The sequence below is a fragment of the Bos indicus x Bos taurus genome, chromosome 6 (genome assembly GCF_003369695.1).
Source record: "Bos indicus x Bos taurus breed Angus x Brahman F1 hybrid chromosome 6, Bos_hybrid_MaternalHap_v2.0, whole genome shotgun sequence".
Classification (NCBI taxonomy): domain Eukaryota; kingdom Metazoa; phylum Chordata; class Mammalia; order Artiodactyla; family Bovidae; genus Bos; species Bos indicus x Bos taurus.
In genome coordinates, this window is record NC_040081.1 from 10,681,110 (window position 1) to 10,706,693 (window position 25,584).

Consider the following 25,584-nt stretch of genomic DNA (forward strand, 5'->3'; position numbering starts at 1 on the left):
TCTTTGAATTATGTTTTCTGATATTATAGTACCTAATAATAGGTACTAATTCTCACTGAATTTTTTCAGCTATATATTTTTAAATTTTCTTGGTCTTGTTTCTCTCTTAAAGGTAACTTTTAAATTTCTCTTTCATAGAAAAAATTTAAACTGTAATACTTAATAAAGTTTCAGATGTGTATTTCTATTGCCATACTGTAGATTTTCTTCCCTTTCTCAAGCTTTGTTGAATTTTACTTGGCTTGTTTGTGCTTGTTATAAGGGATCTGTCTGTTGCTTTTATACCTGCAGGGCAGGGGCTGTCAGTCAAGGGAAATCTGCCTCTAAGGGGATATTTGGTGATGCTGGAGCTACTTTTGTTTAGTACATCTCAAAGTCGTCTAGTGGATAGATATTAGGTTTGCTCCCAAACATCCTGTAGTACACAGCTCAAATTGTCAATGATGCTAATGTTGAAAACTCTGCCATAGGGTGTGGAAGGTGATTCTGTTTATGAGCATAACTTCAGATTCCTCAGAACCTGAGGAGAAAACACCAATAGCCAAAGTTCTATTTTTAATTATCCTACAAGTCATCTTTTAATTAATCAGCTATATCTTCGAATGTATATTCCTCAAATTAAAATAATTCCTAAAATAGTTTTCTGTGGTACCTGCTCACAATCTTACTTTACAGATTTTATTAATTTGTTCTGATATTTTAACATATATTTTTATATTTTATTAAATTATAACTTACTTCCTTGAGAATTGCTTATTATTTCATCATCAATTTAGAGTTATATCTACAATATTATTTTCCAAAAAGAGACATCAAACTTAACACGTTGAGAACAAATGATGTGGGGAAACACTCTGTGTCTTCTTTACCCAGAAATCTATGTCTTTGGAGAGAAAAAATAGTACCCTAAACAACCTAAAATACTTTGTAATCTCCTTAACCATCTCTGCAATTAAAAAAAAAAAAACAAGTAAAGTAGTGATGGTTGCTTAGAGTTAGAGGCTGGGGAAGAAATGGGATGGGTGTACATGGGAGTGGTAACTAAAAAGCATACAGTTTCTTTCAAGATAATTGCTAAGTCACTTCAGTCATGTCCGACTCTGTGGACCCCATAGACGGCAGCCCACCAGACTCCCCCGTCCCTGGGATTCTCCAGGCAAGAACACTGGAGTGGGTTGCCATTTCCTTCTCCAATGCACGAAAGTGAAAAGTGAAAGTGAAGTCACTCAGTCGTGTCCGACTCTTAGCAACCCCATGGATTGCAGCCTAACAGGCTTCTCTGTCCATGGGATTTTCCAAGCAAGGGTACTGGAGTGGGGTGCCACTGCCTTCTCTGAAGATAATTAAAATGTTCTAAAATTGATGGTGGTGATAGTTACACATATTTGTAAATATATTAAAAATCATTGAATTGTATGCTTTATATGGATGAATTGTATGGCATGTGAATTATATCTCAATAAAGTTTTTTAAAATGGTAAAAATTAAATAAATAAATAAAAAATAAAAACTACATCTTTCCTTCTGTAGTATTCATGGGTTCTATGACTGTTTACTGCCTTCACCTCTTACCTCCTTTCCCGCCATGCACACATACACAGAACATTTTCTAAAGATCTGTGTATTGCATGATCAAGTGTATTGAGACCCATTTTCCTCTGTTCTGACTGTTGACTGGAAGTTGTGGCTTTTGAGTAGATTCAGAAAGAGAAATCAGAGAGGAATTCAAGAGAAAGAAGAAATGATGTACCTCAGAAGTGAAAATGGGGGTGAGTGTCCCAGGGTCACCCAGGGTGACTTTCCACACTGTTGCACACGTGATTACATTTATATTAGTCTTGACCATACTTCTCACTCCAACCACATCACTATGTGGTTGGTAGAAATTCTTCCCAGGCTGAAAAATATTATATTTTTACCTATACAGCATATTAAAAAGCAGAGACATTATTTTGCTGACAAAAGTCCATGTAGTCAAAGCTATGGTTTTTCCAGTAGTCATGTATGGATGTGAGAGTTGGACCATAAAGAATACTGAGAGTTAAAGAATTGATGTTTTTGAACTGTGGTGCTGGAGAAGACTCTTTGAGAGTCTCCTGGACTGCAAGGAATTTAAACCAGTCACTCCTAAAGGAAATCAGGAAACCAGTCACTCCTAAAGGAAATACCCTGAGTATTCACTGGAAGGACTCATACTAAAGATGAAGCTTCAATACTTTGGACACCTGATGCAAAGAACTGACTCACTGCAAAAGATACTGATGCTAGGAAAGATTGAAGGCAGGAGAAGGGGATGACAGAGGATGAGATGGTTGGATGGCATCACCGACTCATGGACATGACTTTGAGCAAACTCTGGGAGATGGTGATGGACAGGGAAGCCTGGCATACTGCAGTCCATGGGTTACAAAGAGTCAAATTTGACTGTGCGACTGAACAGCAACAACAACAACACTTACTTTGCTGGGTTGTTGAAAAATTTAATAGAACTCTGATAGAGGTAGCATATAGATGCAACACTCTTTATCAAAATATCTTGCATTTTTTTCTAACTTGCCCATGTGTCTTTTATGGGAAGGGCTTCTGAATAATTTCTGGGTACAGAGAGGCCCCATTTCTGGATTCCTCTGGCTTTTATATTCATACCTCTTCTTAGGCTGCCAAGATGAACTAAGTTCCATTTATGTTCTTGGAAGAAACAAAAAGCCATTAGGAGTTATGTCCATGAATAGATGAACTGTGCTGTGCTTAATCTCTCAGTCATGTCTGACTGTTTGAGAACCCATGGACTGTAGCCCTCCAGGCTCCTCTGTCCATAAGGATTCTCCAGGCAAGAATCTTGGAGTGGGTTGCCATGCCCTCCTCCAGGGGATCTTCCCAACCCAAGAATCTAACCCAGGTCTCCCGCATTGCAGGTGAATTCTTTACCATCTGAGCCACAAATAGCCCTGATTTTTTAGGGCATCCTTTGTATTGCTGGCTTGACAACATACTCTGTAAAAATGACTTAATCTGAGTACAAGTTGTTATTATGCCGTTTAGAGCAGATTTTATTTCACTATTAATATTTTTAAAAATTTAACCTGAGATTTTTGAAGTCCAGAAGAATTTAGAGATACATTAGTCTCATTTCTCAATCCTATCAAAGGACAAATTGAGGCTGGGGAAGTGAGAGTGCTTTGATCAGGTCTCAGATGATTCACTTGGGAGATGGAACTAAATTTAGGTTTTATTATGGGCTTCCCTGGTAGCTCAGCTCCTGCAATGCAGGAGACCTGGGTTTTATTCCTGGGTTGGGAAGATCCCCTGGAGAAGGTAACCACTGCCCACTCCAGTATTTTGGCCTGGAGAAGTCCATGGAGTATCCATGGGGTCTCAAAGAGTCGGACCAAACTGAGAAACTTTCACTTTCAAGATCTTGTTACCCCATATGCTTTCCACTATGCAGATACTTCGATTTCACTTGTCCCTAGAATACATACATGAAAATTAAAACCAAGAAATACATATATTTAAGAAGCATATAAAATCATTGCTCCTAAATCGCTTCAGTGGTGCCTGACTCTGTGCCACCCCATAGAAGGCAGCCCACCAGGCTCCCCCGTCCCTGGGATTCTCCAGGCAAGAACACTGGAGTGGGCTGCCATTTCCTTCTCCAATGCGTGAAAGTGAAGTCGCTCAGGCGTGCCTGACTCTTAGCGACCCCATGGACTGCAGCCTACGAGGCTCCCCCGTCCATGGGATTTTCCAGGCAAGAATACTGGAGTGGGGTGCCACTGCCTTCTCCTAGGACATTTTAGTAAAGGTTATTATTGAGAAAAAAGTCATGGGACTGCATGGGATTGGCTGATAAGTTCATTCATTCAAATATTTATTAAGCCCTTGTTTTGTGCTAAGCAGTGTTCTTCTAGGCACTACAACAATGAACAATGCACAAAGAAAAATTCATATCCTTTGAACTCATATTCTAACACAGAGGGATAATAAAATAACACACATACAGTATGTTAGCAATCAATGTTAAGAAGAAAGGTGTTAATAAAACAGGGATGGGTGGGAAGGTTGCATTTTTAGAAAAGGATGGCCAGGAAAGCCCTCAGTGGGAAAATGTTCTTGAGTTTAATTCATGAAGGTGAGGCTGTCAGCTGTGCACATACCTGGATGACTAGTATTCTAGGCAGAGGCAACAGCACATGCAAAGGTGCTGAGCAGAAGCAGGTCGAGTAAGTTCACGGAAAGGCAGGGACTGTGGCTGCAGACAAGAGATGAAAGTGAAAGTCGCTCTGTGGTGTCTGACTCTGCAACCCCATGGACTGATACAGTCCATGGATTCTCCAGGCCAGAATATCGGAGTGAGTAGCCCATCCCTTCTCCAGGGGATCTTCTTGACAAACAGGGGTCTCCTGCATTACAGTAAGATTCTTTACCAGCTGAACTACCACAAAAGTCCTGTAGACAAGACAGCCGGGATAAAGTGCTGGGAGATGAGGACTGAAAGTTACATGCAGGGACGCAGGGGAATGGGTGGTGAGGGTGGGTGGTGAGGGTGAAGAGGAGCAGCTCTAGTACTAGGTATTGATCTAGTATTAGGTAATGATTTTTATGTACTTTGAAATGTATGGTGAGTATAAACTTACCATTTGTATTTTCAGTAACTCATCCTTTCTATTTTATATTAACATAAACTTCACCACTATATTATCATCCTCCACTGGAAAAGGTCAGTTTTCAATCCAATCCCAAAGAAAGGCAATGCCAAAGAATGCTCAAACTACAGCACAATTGCACTAATCTTGCACGCTAGTAAAGTAATACGCAAAATTCTCCAAGCCAGGCTTCAGCAATACGTGAACCGTGAACTTCCAGATGTTCAAGCTGGTTTTAGAAGAGGCAGAGGAACCAGAGATAAAACTGCCAACATCTGCTGAATCATCAAAAAAGAAGAGAGTTCCAGAAAAACATCTATTTCTGAATTATTGACTATACCAAAGTCTTTGACTGTGTGGATCACAATAAACTGTGGAAAATTCTGAAAGAGATGGGAGTACCAGACCACCTGACCTGCCTATTGAGAAACCTATATGCAGGTCAGGAAGCAACAGTTAGAACTGGACATGGAACAACAGACTGGTTCCAAATAGGCAAAGGAGTATGTCAAGGCTGTATATTGTCACCCTGCTTATTTAACTTCTATGCAGAGTACATCATGAGAAATACTGGTCTGGAAGAAGCACAAGCTGGAATCAAGATTGCTGGAAGAAATATCAATAACCTCAGATATGCAGATGACACCACCTTATGGCAGAAAGTGAAGAGGAACTAAAAAGTCTCTTGATGAAAGTGAAAGAGGAGAGTGAAAAAGTTGGCTTAAAGCTCAACATTCAGAAACTAAAATCATGGCATCTGGCCCCATGTGTCAGAATTTATTTGGGGGGGCTCCAAAATCACTGCAGATGGTGACTGCAGCCATGAAATTAAAAGAAATTTACTCCTTGGAAGGAAAGTTATGACCAACCTAGGTACCATATTGAAAAGCAGAGACATTACTTTGCCAACAAAGGTCCATCTAGTCAAGGCTATGGTTTTTCCAGTGGTCATGTATGGATGTGAAAGTTGGAGTATAAAAACAGCTGAACAACAAAGAATTGATGCTTTTGAACTGTGGTATTGGAGAAGACTCTTGAGAGTCCCTTGGACTGCAAGGAGATCCAACTAGTCCATCCTAAAGGAGACCAGTCCTGGGTGTTCATTGGAAGGACTGATGCTGAGGCTGAAACTCCAATACTTTGGCCACTTGATGCATAGAGATGACTCATTGGAAAAGACCCTGATGCTGGGAGGGATTGGGGGCAAGAGGAGAAGGATGAGATGGCTGGATGGCATCACTGACTCAATGGACATGAGTTTGGGTGAACTCCGGGAGTTGATGATGGACAGGGAGCCCTGGCATGCTGCGATTCATGGGGTCGCAAAGAGTAGGACACAACTGAGCAAGTGAACTGAACTGAACTGGGGCTTATATATTTACTCCCTTTCCTCTTAAAACAATTTTTTTTTCTTCAATAGTGAGCATCACTGTGTCACCTTCTGGAAAACTGAATGAACTTGGTGAGTATGTAGTACTCAAATGGAGTATTGAAATAGATGTCCTGAGGGAAAGCAGTGAGGGAGGAAAATAGATGGGTGGAAAGTTTTGAACCCATATTAGTTTGTATGTTATACAATAAGAATAGCCATTATATGTCCTCTTCAGAGACTAGCTTGATAAAATGACATTAAGTGAAGATTGTTCTAGTACCTGAGTTGGATGAAACTAGCATTTGCAAACTTTTCACGGTTGGTAAAGAGATACGGACCATAGCTCATCTTTTTCATAAAAACTCTGGGATAATGAGTAGCCTCCTAGAAACAATTGATCTGTCTGGGGACATGAAATAAAATGTATCAACCATATTGTTATAATAAAGTTGAACATATTACCTCTACCCGTGAGAGAGTCTCTCACATTCTACTGAATGAATAAAAATCTTTCAAGATAGCCCTGTTTTCATTTCACAAACCTAGTCTCATCTATCCACAGTGATTCCTTTTCTACAAATTATGTTAGCTTAATCTCGGTCCTAAATTTGGGATATGATGAAGGTCAGGGTACTTTTCACTTTAGACTAATACATAATATTAATGATTTGAGAATTAAGCTGTATAACACTCAGAAGAATAATTGGTTAATATGTAATTCTCTAGAAGAGATTTCTTTAATTGTTTAATTGTTTTTTTAATTTAATTAATTGTTTTTTTCTGGCCCCTATTTGGGGAGCATTTCCAGAGCAGTGTTGCATAGGTGGGTTGGTCAATATAATAATGCAGTAATCTGGAGATTCAAGTACCTTTATGAAGAAATAAACCTCTGCTTATAAAAAATAACTCTAATAGCTCTAGGCACAAAATATCTATGTACCCTTTAAAATGTTTCAGTGCATAACAGACTATTTAATACTTATTAAACAAAAGCAGATGCATCCAAAATGTTGACCTTTTAAATTTAATAGATTTTGCCATGGAAATAACTATATTAGATAACAGAATTCTTTGGCAGGAAATTGATATCTGATTGAAATTCAAGTTATCACACTTATTCAACAAAGACCTAGTATTTCCCCAAGGACTGCTCTTACACAGTTTGTGAAACTGAAAATAACTTCTTCAAATTTGCTGTCAGTTCTTGTAGACTAGTAAGTGTTTGCAGGCTTCACACGTAGATCTCTTTAGGGCACGACACAGTTACTGAAATAAAATGCTCAGTTAGTATCTCTTTAGTACTCATTTTAAAGACTTTAGGTCAAAGTCAGTCTTTTAGAGAACCATTGTGCAATTTATATTTGAATATGTACATGCGCAGAAAACTCTATGGTAATATAAATGTGTACATTCTGCTGCTGCTGCTGCTGCTAAGTCACGGCAGTCGTGTCCGACTCTGTGCGACCCCATAGACGGCAGCCCACCAGGCTCCTCCATCCCTGGGATTCTCCAGGCAAGAATACTGGAGTAGGTTGCCATTTTCTTCTCCAATGCATGAAAGTGAAAAGTGAAAGTGAAGTCATTCAGTCGTGTCCGACTCTGTGCGACCCCATGGACTGTAGCCTACCAGGCTACTCCATCCATGGGATTCTCCAGGCAAGAGTACCCGAGTAGGTTGCCATTGCGTTCTCTGATGTGTACATTCTATGCTATCATTATTTTTTAAGTTATGCATTCAACTAAAATTTGAACTTATAGTATCATTTTAAATTTATTCAATGGGTATATAATTTATATATATATACCCATTTATATATATATAATTTATATATATAATTTAATATATATTAATAATATATAATATATAAATATATTACATATAATAATATTATTATATATAATAATAATATATAATAAAATATAAATATATAATTTATATATATATGGGTATATAATTTATATATATACCCATTTATTCAATGGGTATATAATTCAATAGGGTATAGCTTTACATTTTGTGTCACTGGGCATATGTCATTGTTTTCTCTGTTATTTCACTTCTAAGTCTGCTGCATTAGCAAAAATTAGTAACGAAAATTGAGAAAGACAGGAAAAAAGAAAGAGAAAGAAAGTGCATCTCAGGCAGATGTGCTAATTCTGTAAACACTGAAGGAGAGGCAATCACTATAGCTCATGACCAAGATCTTTGACTAACTCACTCTCCAATTCTAGGTCATTCTTAGAGCCCTTATAAGAAACACTTGTCTATGAGATATTTCGAAGAACATTAATTGTATCAACTAACATTCATACTTTTCATCTGAATAATCTTGAGCAATTGTTTTTACTAACTTCGCTTTAGTATGTGTGATAGCCCAGCTGGTACCATGGTCCCCTTTATAGCGGTTTGTCTCTATCCATGAATTCTGGGTAATTTGACAACCATTAATCTTTGTGTTCTAAGTGTAAGTTTTCTGAACTGAACTGAAATAGGAGATTTGACTGTACTTTTATATTCTGTAGTAGTTCTGTTATCTTATTTATTTTATGAATATCTAGTCCAGCCTTTTTCAAGATTTCTTTTAAATACTTTCCATGCACTAATGAGAGAGCTTTGCAGTAGTGAGTAGATAGCCTGACAAAGGCAAAAAGGAGAGAGGGAAGGAAAAGTGATATAAAGATCATTATTATAGTAAGACTCAACACATAAGCTTGATTATATCAACATCGGAATCTAACCAGCTCAGTTAATCAGTCATGGAAAATTGCAGAGGTTTAAAAATCGATAATCAAATAAATCCCAAACTGTTGGCTTGCACACATAGTTATGGCTAGATATAAGCCCTGAAAACAGTGCCTGTGGGTGAAAGGAAAGGAAGATTTAATAAAGATCTAAATCCCTGTCTGTACAAATTTAGATGCCTGTTTGTGAAGAAACTAAAATAAAGAGACTGACTGTTTCTGACCCTCTTGTAAACAGCAGGTAAGCCTCAGAGGAGAGTGTGCTCAAGGTGCAAGTTCAGATCACACATTGCCACTGTGTGTGGCTTCAGGTGCCAGAGCAGTCTCCCTCTGCTTAAAACTGTGCCTAAGGCGTTCAAGGCTTCAGTTGCTACTATGCAGTATTTAGTTTGATCTATCACTATGCATATCTTGAGATACTCGTATCCCCAGGGTTTGGTGCTTTAGACATCATTGTACACAAAGAACACAGCTTAGGATTCAAGGGTATACAATCTGTGTAACTTTAGATGCCAGAATCTGTGTGTTTGTATCCAGAATATGTATCTGCATCCACCAGTGGATACAGCTTCATGTGCTTAATTTCAACCAAAAATTTTTCACTTGGAGAAACAGAGGTACAAAGGGAATTTTATAAATAATATGCACACAGTTATACTATCAGTCTTTTAAAAAGTTCTCTTTAAAATTATCCATTCAAAATGTTATATTACATGCGGCTCAATGTATAATGCCTTTTAGGCATGATTTTATACATTCTAGAATGTTCTTCCAAAATTCATGAAATTCTAAAGTAAAGTAAAACAATTACAATCTAGTGGGCCATGAGAACATTGAGTGAAGTGAGTTTAAAATGACTTTGTGTGGTTAGTTGTGTCTGACTCTGTGACCCTTTGGCCTGTAGCCCACCAGGCTCCTCCATCCATGGGATTTTTCAGGCAAGAATACTGGAGCAGGTTGCTATTTCCTCTGCCAGGGGAATCTTCCTGACCAGGGACTGAACCCATGTCTCCTATGTCTCCTGCATTGCAGGCTGATTCTTTACCTGTTGAACCATCAGGGAAGCCCATTCGTTAAATTTTTAAATTTTATTTTTAAATTGGAAGTTTTCATCTATAAAGGTTGTTGTTGTTGTTAAGCCACTCAGTCATGTCCAACTCTTTGCAACCTCATGTACTGCAGGACGCCAGGCTTCCCTGTCCTTCACCATCTCCTGGAATTTGCTCAAATCCATGTCCACTGAGTCAGTGATGCCATCCAAACATCTCATCCTCTGTTGTCCCCTTCTCCTCCTGCATTAAGTCTTTCCCAGCATCAGGATCTTTTCCAGTGAGTGGGCTCTTTGCATCAGTGACCAAAGTATTGGAGCTTCATTCAGCTTTAGCATCAGTCTTTCCAATGAATACTCAGGGTTGATTTCCCTTAGGATTAACTGGCTTGATCTGGCTCAGATGATAAAGAATTTATAAAGGAAATCCTGCTAATTCCCAATGAAGCCATTTGGTAAGAGAAAAATGGGTGTAAAATCATAGAGGAACTGATGTCATTGTTGTCATGATGCTATTGTTATGGAATCCTGTTAGACCCAGATGTGTCAATGTATTAAAGAAGAGAATTGATAGAGTTCATGCAACTTTACCTGGGAAGACAAAATTGATAGTGTTATATATTGAAGACATTGTACAAATATGTAAAAAGATAAATGCACATGTAGAGACATATAGCATATCCATATTTATGTGTATATATATATATGAACCATGCCATACTGTGAACCATATAGAGAGAAATACAATCTTTTAATGTTTATCTTATATTTACCGCACACCTAATAGATTTTAGATACTACAAACAGTCTGTTGCATATTGTATTAGTTTCCTAGGGTTACTTTAGCAAAGCATCAGGAACTAGGTGGATTAAAACAATATAAACTGACTGTTACAGCTCTGAAGGCAAGATGTTCAAGTTCAAGGTGTCACCAGGGCTATGGTCCCTCTGAAACCCATGGAGGAATGCTTCCTTGACTTTTCCTAGCTCCTGGTGGTTTGCCAGCAACCTTCGGCATTCCCTGCCATGCGCCGCACAGCTCTGATCTCTGCACCTCGTTGGTGCTCTCCCCTGTGTCTTGCTCTTGCCACATAGCAGGCTTTTTATAGAAACATCGGTCATCTTAACCTAATTATACCTACAGCAACTCTGTTTCCAAATAACACCACATTCTGAGGTCCTAGGGGTTAAGACTTCCCAATGTACCTTATTTTAAAAAGGACATGATTCAACCCTTACCACATAGGTTAGCTGATTTCATTGTCTTTAGTCTTATTATTTTGTCTTAAAATTATCAATGTTTTACAGATATGAAGAGGTTCTAAGTTGAAGAAATTTAATGAACTTCCAAGTAGTAATTGGAGGAGTTGCCATTTGATCCTCATCTTTCTAATCACAAAACCAGTGTGGAAATTCTCACAAAAAACTGTCAATTAATATGCAAGACATAGTTAAATCAATGCCACTAAGTACAGTAGAAGCCAAAGGACTAATTAACTGTTTCTGACTGGAGAGATCATGAACGTCTGACTATAGGTTATTACAGTTGAGTTCAACATTAATGGGCAGGTTGGAATCTATTAGGGAAAGAAGAAACGTGTAAAGGCTGGGAAGGGCTTTGAGAAAACTATGAAAAGATTAAAGATTTAAATAGGCTGCCCTTCAGCTGCAAGTAACAAGTCTCAGTACACGCCACTCAATTTCACTAAAAACAGAACAGAAATCTGTTACTTCACGTAATTCAAAGTTCAGAAATAGTGCCAGATTCAGAGTTAGCTTATTTCAGTGTCTTCAGGTCTATGGATTAGACCTGAGTTTCCCTTAGCTTCACTCTCTTCCTGCAGATTTTCTTCTCAGGTGTTTGCCTTGTAGTGACAAGAGCAACTGCCATCTCTCTGTGGACCAAGACTCCCAAGGAAAGAGGCTATGTTTTCTCCTGGCATTATAAGAAAAGGTCCAGTTATTCTTACTCACTGCACACGTCTGCCCCTGATGCAATGACTGCATGACCTGTTAGAATATAAATGCAAAGAATTTAGAAGAGTGTATGGAACGTCATTAGTGTTATACATGTGTTGGTTGCTGTTCCTAAATGTTCATTATTAGTGACCCGGAGAACCCAGCTTAAGCCTCTGTCATTATGCTGAGTGTGTTCCTCTCTATTCTGAGCTGCTTAATAATAGGCTATGATCTCTTACTCACCTTATCTCCCCAGTGACTATGACTTTTCTGAGTGTACTCTCCATTGGTTTTTAAAGCTGAGTGTCTGTGTGGTTTATCTTTCCTGGGGAAGATCTAGAGGTTGGTGAGTCTGATGTGTAGCTCAAATCCCTCTCTCTTCAGGGAAAAAATGTAATCCTTTGTAATCCTCCCCAGAATTGCTGCTGCTGGCGTGGGGTTGTTTTCCTTAGTGAGATTGTCTCTCTGCCTTTTCTACCCATCTAATGCTGTCATTTTATCCTATGCTATGCATTCTCTGTGTTCAGAGTTCCTTTCTGAGGAACTTCAGTCTTCATGTTCCTTTCTGAGAGAATTATTCCATATGTAGTTGTAGATTTGTTGTGTTCTTGGGGGAAGGTGAGTTCAGGGTCTTCCCATGCTGCCATTTTGAAACTTCCTCTCAAGCAGACTTTTTAAAAACCTTTACAATGATTAAAAATGAGTCAAATAATTACTAATATGTATTTACACACTTCAATCAGTTTCTGACCCTAAATCTAATAAGTGTCATAAATATTATTTCTAAAGTATACTCTTTTATCATAGTATTTTAACTTCTTTGATAATGTTGCCTACAGTCTTCAGAGTTTGAATTTTATAATTAATAAATTCTAATTGTTCACATCTTTAATTACCTCTTTTCTGAAGACATGTTTTTTTTTTCAGACATGTTATTTTTAATTGAGGAAATACTTCATTTGAGAATTTTAAGACACCTCCTAATGGAGGCTCTTATCTTTTCACTTCTTCAGTTCAGTTCAGTTCAGTCACTCAGTCGTGTCCGACTCTTTGCAACCCCATGAATCGCAGCGTGCCAGGCCTCCCTGTCTATCACCAACTCCCACAGTTCACTCAGACTCATGTCCATCGAGTCAGTGATGCCATCCAGCCATCTCATCCTCTGTCGTCCTCTTCTCCTCCTGCCCCCAATCCCTCCCAGCATCAGAGTCTTTTCCAATGAGTCAACTCTTCGCATGAGGTGGCCAAAGTACTGGAGTTTCAGCTTCAGCATCATTCCTTCCAAAGAAATCCCAGGGCTGATCTCCTTCAGAATGGACTTGTTGGATCTCCTTGCTGTCCAAGGGACTCTCAAGAGTCTTCTCCAACACCACAGTTCAAAAGCATCAGTTCTTCGGCACTCAGCCTTCTTCACAGTCCAACTCTCACATCCATACATGACCACAGGAAAAACCATAGCCTTGACTAGCCGGACCTTTGTTGGCAAAGTAATCTCTTTGCTTTTGAATGTGCTATCTAGGTTGGTCATAACTTTCCTTCCAAGGAGTAAGCGTCTTTTAATTTCATGGCTGCCGTCACCATCTGCAGTGATATTGGAGCCCAGAAAAATAAAGTCTGACATTGTTTTCACTGTTTCCCCATCTATTTCCCATGAAGTGATGGGACCGGATGCCATGATCTTCATTTTCTGAATGTTGAGCTTTAAGCCAACTTTTTCACTCTCCACTTTCACTTTCATCAAGAGGCTTTTTAGTTCCTCTTCACTTTCTGCCATAAGGGTGGTGTCATCTGCATATCTGAGGTTATTGATATTTCTCCTGGCAATCTTGATTCCAGCTTGTGTTTCTTCCAGCCCAGCGTTTCTCATGATGTACTCTGCATATAAGTTAAATAAGCAGGGTGATAATATACAGCCTTGACGTACTCCTTTTCCTATTTGGAACCAGTCTGTTGTTCCGTGTCCAGTTCTAACTGTTGCTTCCTGACCTGCATACAGATTTCTCAAGAGGCAGGTCAGGTGGTCTGGTATTCCCATCTCTTTCAGAATTTTCCACAGTTGATTGTGATCCACACAGTCAAAGGCTTTGGCATAGTCAATAAAGCAGAAATAGATGTTTTTCTGGAACTCTCTTGCTTTTTCCATGATCCAGCAGATGTTGGCAAGAAGCATCTAATATTCTTAGTATAGTCTTTTGACCTCTTTTAGGATACCTTTCTTCCATACTTTTTTCAGAACAAACTATCTCTAGTTGTGATTATTTTGCCCATTGCAACAAATTTAGATGCTTTAGAATGGTAGGTTGCAACTTTATCCCATTTCAATATAGAGTATAAATTTATGCAATATAATAGAAAAGCCATAAAATTCTTTGTACAGGTTATGATATTGGAAAGTACAATTATATAATTCAAAAATTCAATTTCATACACCCCAGGAGCTCACATAATTTGATTTATTCAGTACAACTCTTGCATCTATAGAGCTTATTTTCAATGTTTTTCTGTTTGGAAATTTGTAGTTAATAATTATAGGTCAGTCACTCCAGTACTATTGCCTGGAAAATCCCATGGACAGAGGAGCCTGGTAGGCTACAGTCCATGGGGTCACAAAGAGTTGGATACCACTGAGTGACTTCACATTCATGTTCAAATCTTGAAAAATGAGGAAATTTGCTGCTCCACTTTTGAACTACTTTATTCAAATTTTCTAAATGGATTAGAAAAGAATTCAAACAAAATACAGAGAGCTAATGCATCTAAAAGTTAAATATGACTATAGGGCATTTAGTCCTTCAAATAGCTACACATGTCTAAAATCTTATTGATGACCTGCAGCAAAGAGAAAAGCACATAACTGTTATTCTTTCTTTTTCTCTCTCTCTATACATACATATATATAGATATAGATATAGATACAGATACAGATACACTGGGCTTCCTGGTGGCTCAGAGGTTAAAGTGTCTGCCTGCAATGTGGGAGACCTGGGTTCGATTCCTGGGTTGGGAATATCCCCTGGAGAAGGCAATGGCAATCCACTCCAGTACTCTTGCCTGGAGAATCCCATGGACAGAGGAGCCTGGTGGGCTGCAGTCCATGGGATCGCAAAGAGTCGGACACGACTGAGCGACTTCACTTTCACTTTCACATATATATAAGCCATCTGATGCAAAAAGCCAACTCATTGGAAAAGACCCTGATACTAGTAAGGATTGAAGGCAAAAGGAGAAAGGGGCAGCAGAGGATGACATGGTTAGATAGCATCACCTACTTAGTGGACAGGAATCTTAGCAAATTCAGGGAGATATCAGAGGGCAGAGGAGCCTGGCATGCTGCAGTTCATGGGGTCATAGGAAGTTGAACATGACTTAGCGACTGAACAACATCAGCTATCAGCTCCCTTACAAAAATACTGTAGTTCAGTTACTCTAGCTTCATATACTAATACACACACATACATACACAGAGAAATATTTGAGGGTTAAAGCAAGTACACATTCTCCTTAAATTTGGAAAATAATTGAGATTTTTCAGAATCAATCATAAAGTATGTATGTACCAAAATTGATTTCAAATACATTTCAAATCCATTCTTGTTTTTACCTATTTTAGTAAAAATATTGTTTCTACCATGATTCCTTGTTCTACCAAAATCTGCACTTTTAATTATAAAATGTTACTTTTATCTTTACTGGTGAGTTTCAATTGGGCTTACAATAAATTTATAATAATATCAAATGTCACAGTAACTTTCAGTAGCTTTGTTTTGATTCCAATAATAGACGGAAAATACTTTGAACCATTAATTGAATTTAACTTTTCTGGTTTATATTTTAAATCTTTGAATATGCTATCTTCAAATGACATCATTTAACTTTTTGTAATATGATTTTTCTTCTAAAGGACTAAGACTAACATCTCATTTCAAATATAAAAGCTTATCATTTAAAATGATAACAGTCAATTTGAGGGAAGTCACATGATCCATATAAAAACTCATACTTCAAGAGAGACACGTAAACACCTTTCTGGAGCTCAGTATGACAAATCATCATCGCAATGCATTCTAATGAAACTAACTCAGCAGTAAAGAATCTGCCTGCAATGCTGGAGATGCGGGTTCAATCCCTGGGTCAGGAAGATCCCCTGGAGAAGGAAACGGCAACCCACTCCAGCATTCTCGCCTAGAAAACCCCATGGACCAAGAAACCTGGCGGGTTACAGTCAAGGGGGTCACAAAGAGTCAGACATGACTGAGCAACTAAACACAACCATGTGTGTGTACTCAGTTATGTCCAACTCTTTAGCAGATTCACAGATACTTATCACAGTAGTTTTCATAGATGATAAATGTTAATATTGCTGCTGCTGCTAAGTCGCTTCAGTTATGTCCAACTCTGTGCGACCCCATAGATGGCAGCCCACCAGGCTCCCCCGTCCCTGGGATTCTCCAGGCAAGAACACTGGAGTGGGTTGCCATTTCCTTCTCCAATGCATGAAAGTGAAAAGTGAAAGTGAAGTCACTCAGCCGTGTCTGACTCTTAGCGACCCCATGGACTGCAGCCTACCAGCGTCCTTGGTCCATGGGATTTTCCAGGCAAGAGTACTGGAGTGGGTTGCCATTGCCTTCTCCGAAATGTTGATGTTATATCTACATTTTTTTAAGGTGTTAAACAAAACACTTTTTTCATCGTATTAAATACATGGACTTTTTGTCTCATTACTGCAGAAAAGCACCATTGCAAAATTAGCATCGAAAGTAGTAGCATAAATAGTATGTCAAACAATATATTGCAAAAGCACTGTAGTGAGAATATTTGAACTACACTCTCTAATCTATTTAAACTCTGTTGTAGGGCTGCTCATTATTTATTACTCACACATATTTCACATTCACCAAGATATAAACTTTATTGCCCACCTATCCCATTGATTGACATTCACGCATTGGGCAGGCTTCAGCACCCCCCATGGCACCTCAGCAGTATAGTTACATTCTTGGCTAACTTGGCTATTATCCATGCACCTTCATCTTATCAGCAAATATCCTAAATACTGAGCTTCAAAGAGTCAGGAGTTAAGTTGAAACTGAAGCAGTGCAAGGAAAGAAAGAAAAGAAATGTGTTATTACTGACACTCTTCATTTCTAACCACATGTGAAAGTAAGGACTCTGTGGTTTACATGTGTCTCACATGTGTCAATGGGGGAAAAAAAATTGCACACAAGAGTTCCGAGTTGACTTTTTTGGGGGGGACAATGTAGAGAATATGGCCTGGGATATATCCTCTCAGTTTTGAAGAACTGCTCTGAAGAAGTGTGTGTGAGGTGTCAATATGTATGTAATTCTGGTAAAGGGGAATATATGCAACCAAGCACACATTTTTGGCAGAAGTTTACTCCTAGTCACGAGAGAGTTGCTGCTGATCACAAGGAGCAGACGTCTCTGTTAATGATTTTAGTGTTTTCCTAGGTATGAAAAGATGTCAGAATTTGGGCTTATGACAGTTTTCTCAGAGAACAGAGCGCTTCATTTCTGATTTCCACCCTGAATTCCTTTCAGGATATATTGATGGTTGGCAACTGCTGTGGAGCAAGTGACTTAATCCTTGTAGAACCAGATGGCAAATGACAATTCTTAGATGGCACATGACACAGGAGGAAGATATGGGAGAAACAGGAAGTAGAAAACGGAGTCTACCAATCTCATGTGGGTTTAGGTAATTATTTAAACTATATTTAAAGAAAAATTAAAAAAAAAAAACAAACAGAAAAATGCTGAACCAGATAGACAGCTTATCTGAACAATAGAAATTAACTAGAACTGTCCATGTCAAACCAGGCTACTTGACTAATAAGTTTCTCATATGAGTCAGTAAATTCTTAAGTCTTACACTGGCATTCCTTTTAATTTCTATTTATTTATTCAATTTGATTATTGTCTGGAGGGTTTTTTTTTTTTTAAATAAATTGCTTCTAAAGTTATCTTTGTAATGATTTAATGGTTTCTGTGTTTTCCACTGTGACATTGCTCTGTGTTTCATAATTCAGACATTTTGAGATATAAGTTATTGGAAGAATTAATAGTGCTTTAGATACCATGGAGTGAAAGAGCCAACTTGGTCATGTCATTTTAGTGTTTCTTTTCCTATTTCCATAACATTAAGGTTAAAGTTCAGAACTTAGGAGCAAGACAAACCAAGTTCAAATGCCAGTCCTGCTTCCTGGGGCAGCTTAGACACTTGAATCCCTCTGTGGCCCAATATCTTCATGTGCATCTTATGAGGTACATATCCCATAGGGATTAAGTGAGTTAATAAAAGTAAACTGCTTAGAAGATACCAATGTTGGCTCTGAGCATTATCCTGAGGCTTCAGCTTTATTTCTCTTCTGTTCTTACTTGCTTTGCTTCCCATTTTTCTTTTACTATTATTCTTACTTCTCAACTCATTGTGGGCTATAAATATCTACATTTATATAACCTGTGTACTCTTTTAAAGAACTTTTTTAGGGTTCACCCAAGACCTATCCTAACGCAGCTTGGATTTGCCTTAAAATTTAGATGTTTTTTCATGATGTGTGCACGCATGCTGCGCAAAGTTGTTTCAGTCATGTCTGACTCTGTGCGATCCTGTGGACTCTAGAGCCTGCCAGGCTCCCCTATCCGTTGGATTCTCAGGCAAGAATACTGGAATGGGTTGCCATGCCCTCCTCCAGGGCATCTTCCTGACCCAGGGATCGAATTCATGTCTCTTTCATCTCCTGCATTGGCAGACAGGTTCTTTACCACGAGTGCCAATCACTTATTGCCCGGACCCTACAAGGGTTCAAGAAATCAATTGTTGCTGTTGTTACTGTGGTTGCTTGGTGGTATTAGTGGTGGCATTACTACTCTTGAGGTCATTATAACTACTTCATATTATTATTTGAGAGTTACTATTATTATCACTTCTTTGAACCCAAAAGATGAAGGACTTGCCCTAACCATTTGTCACTATATTTCTTACACAGAAGGATTAGTATGTCTTCAGTTAATTTTAACAGAAAGAGAAAGGGACAAATCAACAGCTACCTTATTCAATATATACAGTTAGAAATCAAATTATGATGTTATTGTTTCTTAGCTTTCTATTTTTGACTGGGTCAAAAATAATGATCTTTGTAAGTATGAATCAATGAAATATTAATTTGTTTTTACTTCAAGCAGACTAAATTATGCCAACATGAAACTTCTGTTGGGAGTCTTTAGTTATAAGTGCATTTTATTATAGTTCAGTCTGCTTTCTCTGCAATTGCTGCTTCACAGTAAAATCGATGGTTCCCTAATCTTTTTCAAAAATGATGTCAATTAAAAGAAAAGTCTTCCTTTATATATTTTAGATCATTTGGTACAAAAACAAAATCCTCTTTTTTAAAACTTTTGTTTTTAATATTAACTACTCTGTATTTCTACTGGGAAAAAAGATTCTATTGCAACTATCAGTGATATTTATGTTTTGAAATCCATCTTTATTTTTGCAATAAAATAGCAAATTTGTTGAGAGGTAGAATGCATTTGCTCCATGGAAATCGTGGAAATCACAGAGCTAAACAGAGTGAAGCAAAATCTTGCAATTCAGTCACGTTTTCGAAAGTATGCTTTTTAAAAAAAGTCTTACTATAGATAAATTATCTTCAAAACCATATAATAAATTCTAGTGAGAAGAAAACATGTGACTATTATTTTTCTCTTGTCTCAATGCACATAATCTATATATTAAGAATAGATCTTTTAAAATGGTTTTAGGTACAGAGAAAAGCAACTTTATGTGTCAGTTAAATAATTTTATGTAACAAACTACCCCAAATTCAGCAATTTTACTCTTTAAAATTGTTAAGATTTGAATTTCTAAGTGCTTATCTGAAACTTCACAACTGTAAGCAGCTGTAATATTAAAGTAAATTAATGTATTAGCTATTCCACTATTATTTACATAATAAGGATTATAAGTAACTCAAGCTTCATTTATTTTCATGTCCATGGCATTAATAAGTCTGCCTCTTTCTCTCTTCCCCTGTGTTGCTCATGAATCAGCAGATCAGCTGAGATCAGCTAGTGTAGCTGAGCTCTGCTAGCTTCAGCCAGGCTTGCTCATGCACTGCCAGGTCAGTTAGGGGCTCTGCTCGAAACTGGACAGTTGGCTAGGACATCTGAACTGGGCAGAATTGGTCCACATGCCCAGGCATGGTCTGACAGTTATATTGAAACAAGGGAATGAGTAGAAATCCATGCCTCTCAGGCCTTAGCTTGGAACGAACACAGTGGCATTTTTCTTCTCATTCTGTTGTAAAAAACACATCATGTAGCAGACTCAAAGTAAAGGGTTAAGGCAATATGGTAGCCTTCTTATTGAAAGGAACCAGAAAGTCATGTGGCAAATGGCTTTAATACTAGATGGAGTAAAAATGTAAGGCCAGTCCTGTGTTCCACTCCATTTTCCTCCTTTCTTCTTTAATCTGAAGCACTGATATTTTCCCTCCCAACTTTAGCTGCACATATCACAGAAGAAAAGCATGGGATTTTCATTTGTTTTGTTTTGTTTACTTTAGAGTTGGATTGGAACTACTGTCACCATAGACAGTGCACAACTAAAATAAGCTTATTAGTGGCACTCTAAAAGCAGTCTCTGGAGAAGGAAATGGCAGTCCACTCCAGTATTTCTTGCTTGGGAAATCACATGGACAGAGGAGCCTGGCAGGCTATGGCCCATAGGGTCACAAAGACTGGGACACAAATTAGTGACTAAATAATAACAACAAAAAGCAGTCTGACCTTATAAGAATTAAGTTTGAACTTTCATTTTCCCCACAAATCATCATGAAAAAATATTAAGTGCTTCCTTCCCTGGCTTTACGGCAACTCATTTCTTCCTTTAATTGAAGGTTTGGGGATTTCTGAGTGTTTATCTGTGAATTTATAATTGCAAACAATTTAAGTCCGAAAGGGAATTAATGTATTAGTTACTCTATTGTTGTCTGTGGACTTCCATGGTGGTAAAGAATCTGCCTACAAAGTAGAAGACCTGGGTTCGATCCCTGGGTCAGGAAGATCCCCTGAAAAAGGAAATGACAACCCACTCCAGTATTCTTGTCTGGAGAATTCCGTGTACAGAAGAGCCTGGCAGGCTCCAATCCATATAGTTCATGGGGTCACAAAGAGTCGGACACGACTGAGTGACTAATACACATTGTTCTGTACTAAGAAGCCAGAGTTATTTTTGTACAGTCCAAAGCTCTATCTGTTTCTGTGTTTATATGTTAACTTATCTTCCTGTTTGGACCTATATTCTCTAAAGAATGGTGTTTTATATTGATGGTCACTTTGTGAAATAGAACCAGTATTTGTTAAGATTGTGAAAGTAATCAGCTTAATGGAAAAATTAGGAAAATTTTCAATTATAAAACTATGGAAATGACTTGATCTTTTTATATTCAGTACTATATAGATAACTAATGAATCCAGATTTCCTTATTTTTCCAAAATGCAGGTCATGGTTCATTATGTGCATTTACATTAACAGATTAACATTGCAAATGTTTATGGAATGGAATAGAAAGAAATAAAGGCAAAAAGGAAAGTATTAACTGCATTGTACATAGTTATAGTAAGAACCATTTTATGAAACTTCTTTCTGGTATGTGTGTGTGCATGATGCGAGTCAAAGAAGTTTGACAACTGGTAACCTAAATTTTGATATCATAGCATGGATCTAAGAAATTCTCTGGCTCATCTTTCTTTCTTTCACAAACCAAAAAAAGAGTGTACAATTTAAATAAAGTTATTTCACAAAGTACAGTCTCACAAAAAATAAACAACCTTGTCAAAAAATTTGCAGGAGACACGAATAGATGTTTTTTCCAAACAAGATCTACAGATGGATGGTCAACAGGTACCTGAAAAGATGTTTAACATCACTAATCATAAAAGAAATGCAAATGAAAAACTGCAATGAGGTATCTATCACCTTACACCTGTCAAGATGGCTGTCCACAAAAGTCTACAAATAACAAATGTGGAAAAGCATGAGAAGAAAAGGAAACCCTAATACACTGTTGGTCAGAATGTAAATTGGTACAGTCACTGTGGAAAAAGAGTATGGAAATTCCTCAAAACACTAAAAATAGGAGTACTGTATGATTCAGCAATTCCAGTCCTTTGTATATATCCAAGAAAATGAAAACACTAACTATAAAAGATAAACACACCCTAATATTCATTTCAGCTTCAATTCAGTCGCTCAGTCGTGTCCCACTCTTTGTAATCCCATGGACTGCAACACGCCAGGCTTCCTTGTCCATCACCAACTATGGGAGCTTGCTCAAACTCAAGTCCATCGAGTCACTGATGCCATCCAACCATCTCATCATCTGTCATCCCCTTCTCCTCCCGCCTTCAATCTTTCCCAGCATCAGGGTCTTTTCAAATGAGTCAGTTCTTCGCATCAGGTGGCCAAAGTACTGGAGCTTCAGCTTCAGCGTCAGTTCTTCCAATGAATATTCAGGACTGATTTCCTTTAGGACTGACTGGTTTGATCTCCTTGCATGCCAGGGGACTCTTGAGAGTCTTCTCCAACACCACAGCTCAGAAGCATCAATTCTCTGGCGCTCAGCCTTCTTTTTGGTCCAACTCTCACATCCATAGCAGCAGTATTTGTAATAATCAAGATATTAGGAGCAACCTATGTGTTCATCAATAGATGAATAGGTAAAGAAGATGTGGTATATACATGATGGAATATTTCTCAACCACAAAAAAGAAATTCTGATATTTTTAGCAATATAAAGACTATTATGCTTAAATAATAAGCATAAATAAATAAATTGGAGAAAGACAAATAAGTATGTTATCACTTATATGTGTGGCATCTAAAAAATCAATGAACATAACAAGACAGAAATAGACTCACATATATAGAGATAAAGCTAGTGTCACCAGTGGGACGAGGGGAACAGTGAGGGGAGTGACAAGAATGGGTAGGGAACTAAAGCACACACGCTACTATGTATAATGTAAATAAGCTGCAAGGGTTTACCATACAGCACGGGTAATATAGCCAATATATTCTAATAACTTTAAATGGAATATTATTTATAAAAATATTGAATCACTATGCTGTATACCTGAAACTAATATAATATTGCAAATCAAGTATACAGCAATACAAAAAAAAAAAAGAAAATCTCACAAATCTTATTTTATTTTCTCCATTACCATATTTAAATGACTGTGATTCCAAATATTGCTTAGTATTTCTAAAGCCTAAGTAAAATCCTTCTTGCTGTATGAATGTTCAGGCCAGTTGTGATGTAAATGACTTTTTGTTTACAAGATATTTTGGAACAGATATTGGAATGTGAATGTCACCAAATTATTGATAACTTGCCATACAAAATGGTTGAAAGTACAGCTCCTATCCCGTCAAGTGTTTTGTAGAGTATAGGGTTTTAGATGACCAAGTGAAAGGTCATTGAGCTTACAGAATTATATAAAATAGCATTCTCTAGACTGATTCATTTAGAGAAACTCTTTGGTATAGTGAAAAGTTAACCAGGCTGGGAGTCACTGACTTCCCTTGCAGACTCCAGGTTTGCGGCTTGCATCTCAATGCTTTAACCTGACAATGAACACATTCTGCACTAATCATAGGATCGCCGTGCGACTCAAAGCAATCTATGGGAATGTATTTTGTAAACTCTAAATACTTTAAAAAATGATTTGAAGATAACATGATTTTGGTATTGAATGTATTATGAAAGCAAGCATATTGAAACAAACTTCTGCTGACAATAGTGACTGAGAACATTTTTGACAGATACCTTCTTTCTTTATATCACCCTAACAATAGACATAGAAGAGTCAGGTTCTTGCTGGCTCCAGTTCTTGCTGGAGGAATAACTCCTTCCAAGGTAATCTGGAAATCTGAGATAGAGTAAACTCAGTTCAGTTCAGTTCAGTCGCTCAGTCGTGTCTGACTCTTTGCGACCCCATGAATCGCAGCACGCCAGGCCTCCCTGTCCATCACCTACTCCCGCAGTTCACTCAGACTCATGTCCATCGAGTCAGTGATCCCATCCAGCCATCTCATCTTCTGTCGTCCCCTTCTCCTCCTGCCCCCAATCCCTCCCAGCATCAGAGCCTTTTCCAATGAGTCAACTCTTCGCATGAGGTGGCCAAAGTACTGGAGTTTCAGCTTTAGCATCATTCCTTCCAAAGAAATCCCAGGGCTGAGCTCCTTCAGAATGGACTGGTTGGATCTCTTTGCAGCCCAAGGGACTCTCAAGAGTCTTCTCCAACACCACAGTTCAAAAGCATCAATTCTTCGGCGCTCAGCCTTCTTCACAGTCCAACTCTCACATCCATATATGACCACAGGAAAAACCATAGCCTTGACTAGACGGACCTTTGCTGGCAAAGTAATGTCTCTGCTTTTGAATATGCTATCTAGGTTGGTCATAACTTTCCTTCCAAAGAGTAAGCGTCTTTTAATTTCATGGCTGCAGTCACCATCTGCAGTGATTTTGGAGCCCCCAAAAATAAAGTCTGACACTATTTCCACTGTTTCCCCATCTATTTCCCATGAAGTGATAGGACCGGATGCCATGATCTTCATTTTCTGAATGTTGAGCGTTAAGCCAACTTTTTCACTCTCCACTTTCACTTTCATCAAGAGGCTTTTGAGTTCCTCTTCACTTTCTGCCATAAGGGTGGTGTCATCTACATATCTCTTGCTTAATTGCAGACACACACACACACACACACACCTTAGTTTGGAAGACAGAGAAATGTTAATTATTTAGACTTGAGGACTTGTTTTTGCATTTGATTTTAAATATTAGCATGATAACTTAAAGTAAACAATTCATATTACTTTGGTTTGACCTTCAGGTAGAAAGCAATGTCCTAAGTTAAAGTCTAGTTTTCTGTATCTTATAACTAAGATACAGAATAAGAAAATTCAGCTTACAATTTTATCCATTTTAGTTCATTTATGTTAGCCTTAAAGTATTTCCTATATTATATCATTATAATAATCTTGGAGAGGACATTCCATAGCAAGGGAAACTTAGAAGCCATCTCTCTTTCCGAATTGCATCTGAGGCATATGTGAAAAATTATTAGAACATGCCCCATAAGCTAGGTACTCCATATCACCACATATATTGAAATCTACAGATAATTGGATATTAAAAGAGATATCAAGATTTAATGATATTGTGCTTTGTACAGTGTCCTTCCTTTACTACTTTCTGTATAATCTCAATACAAATTAGCAGTTACTATGAAGTTAACTTGTGAATAAACCCTTCAAGTTGTAGTTATTTTTAGCCTCTTGGAGAAGAAAGGACTTATGTTGAGGCATCTGTTTTTCAAGTTATAAGAGAGATAGGAAAGTAAATGAATGATGCATAATTAGTGATAGAAATAACTTTAAGACATATAGCTATGTATAACTGCCTTATTCCTGCATTATGGCTTTATCCCTGGTTAATATTTGTTAACCTTCTTACATCTCTCCCAGGGTCTCACTCATGTCCTACCACAGATTATTGTGATTCAGTAATGTTAAATTTGAAACATACACGTGGCTTTCATCTTATTCTTAGTTTACCTTTCTTTTTCTGGGATAGAAGAAGGCACAATTCCATTCATATTTTCACTAGACTAACCATATACATAGTAGTTATATGATAGAAAAAAATCTATATCTGCGATTCAGTGATTGAATCTCATTATAGGAGAAACTGGAGGCTATTCACTCAAGTAATCTACCAGTAAGTAGG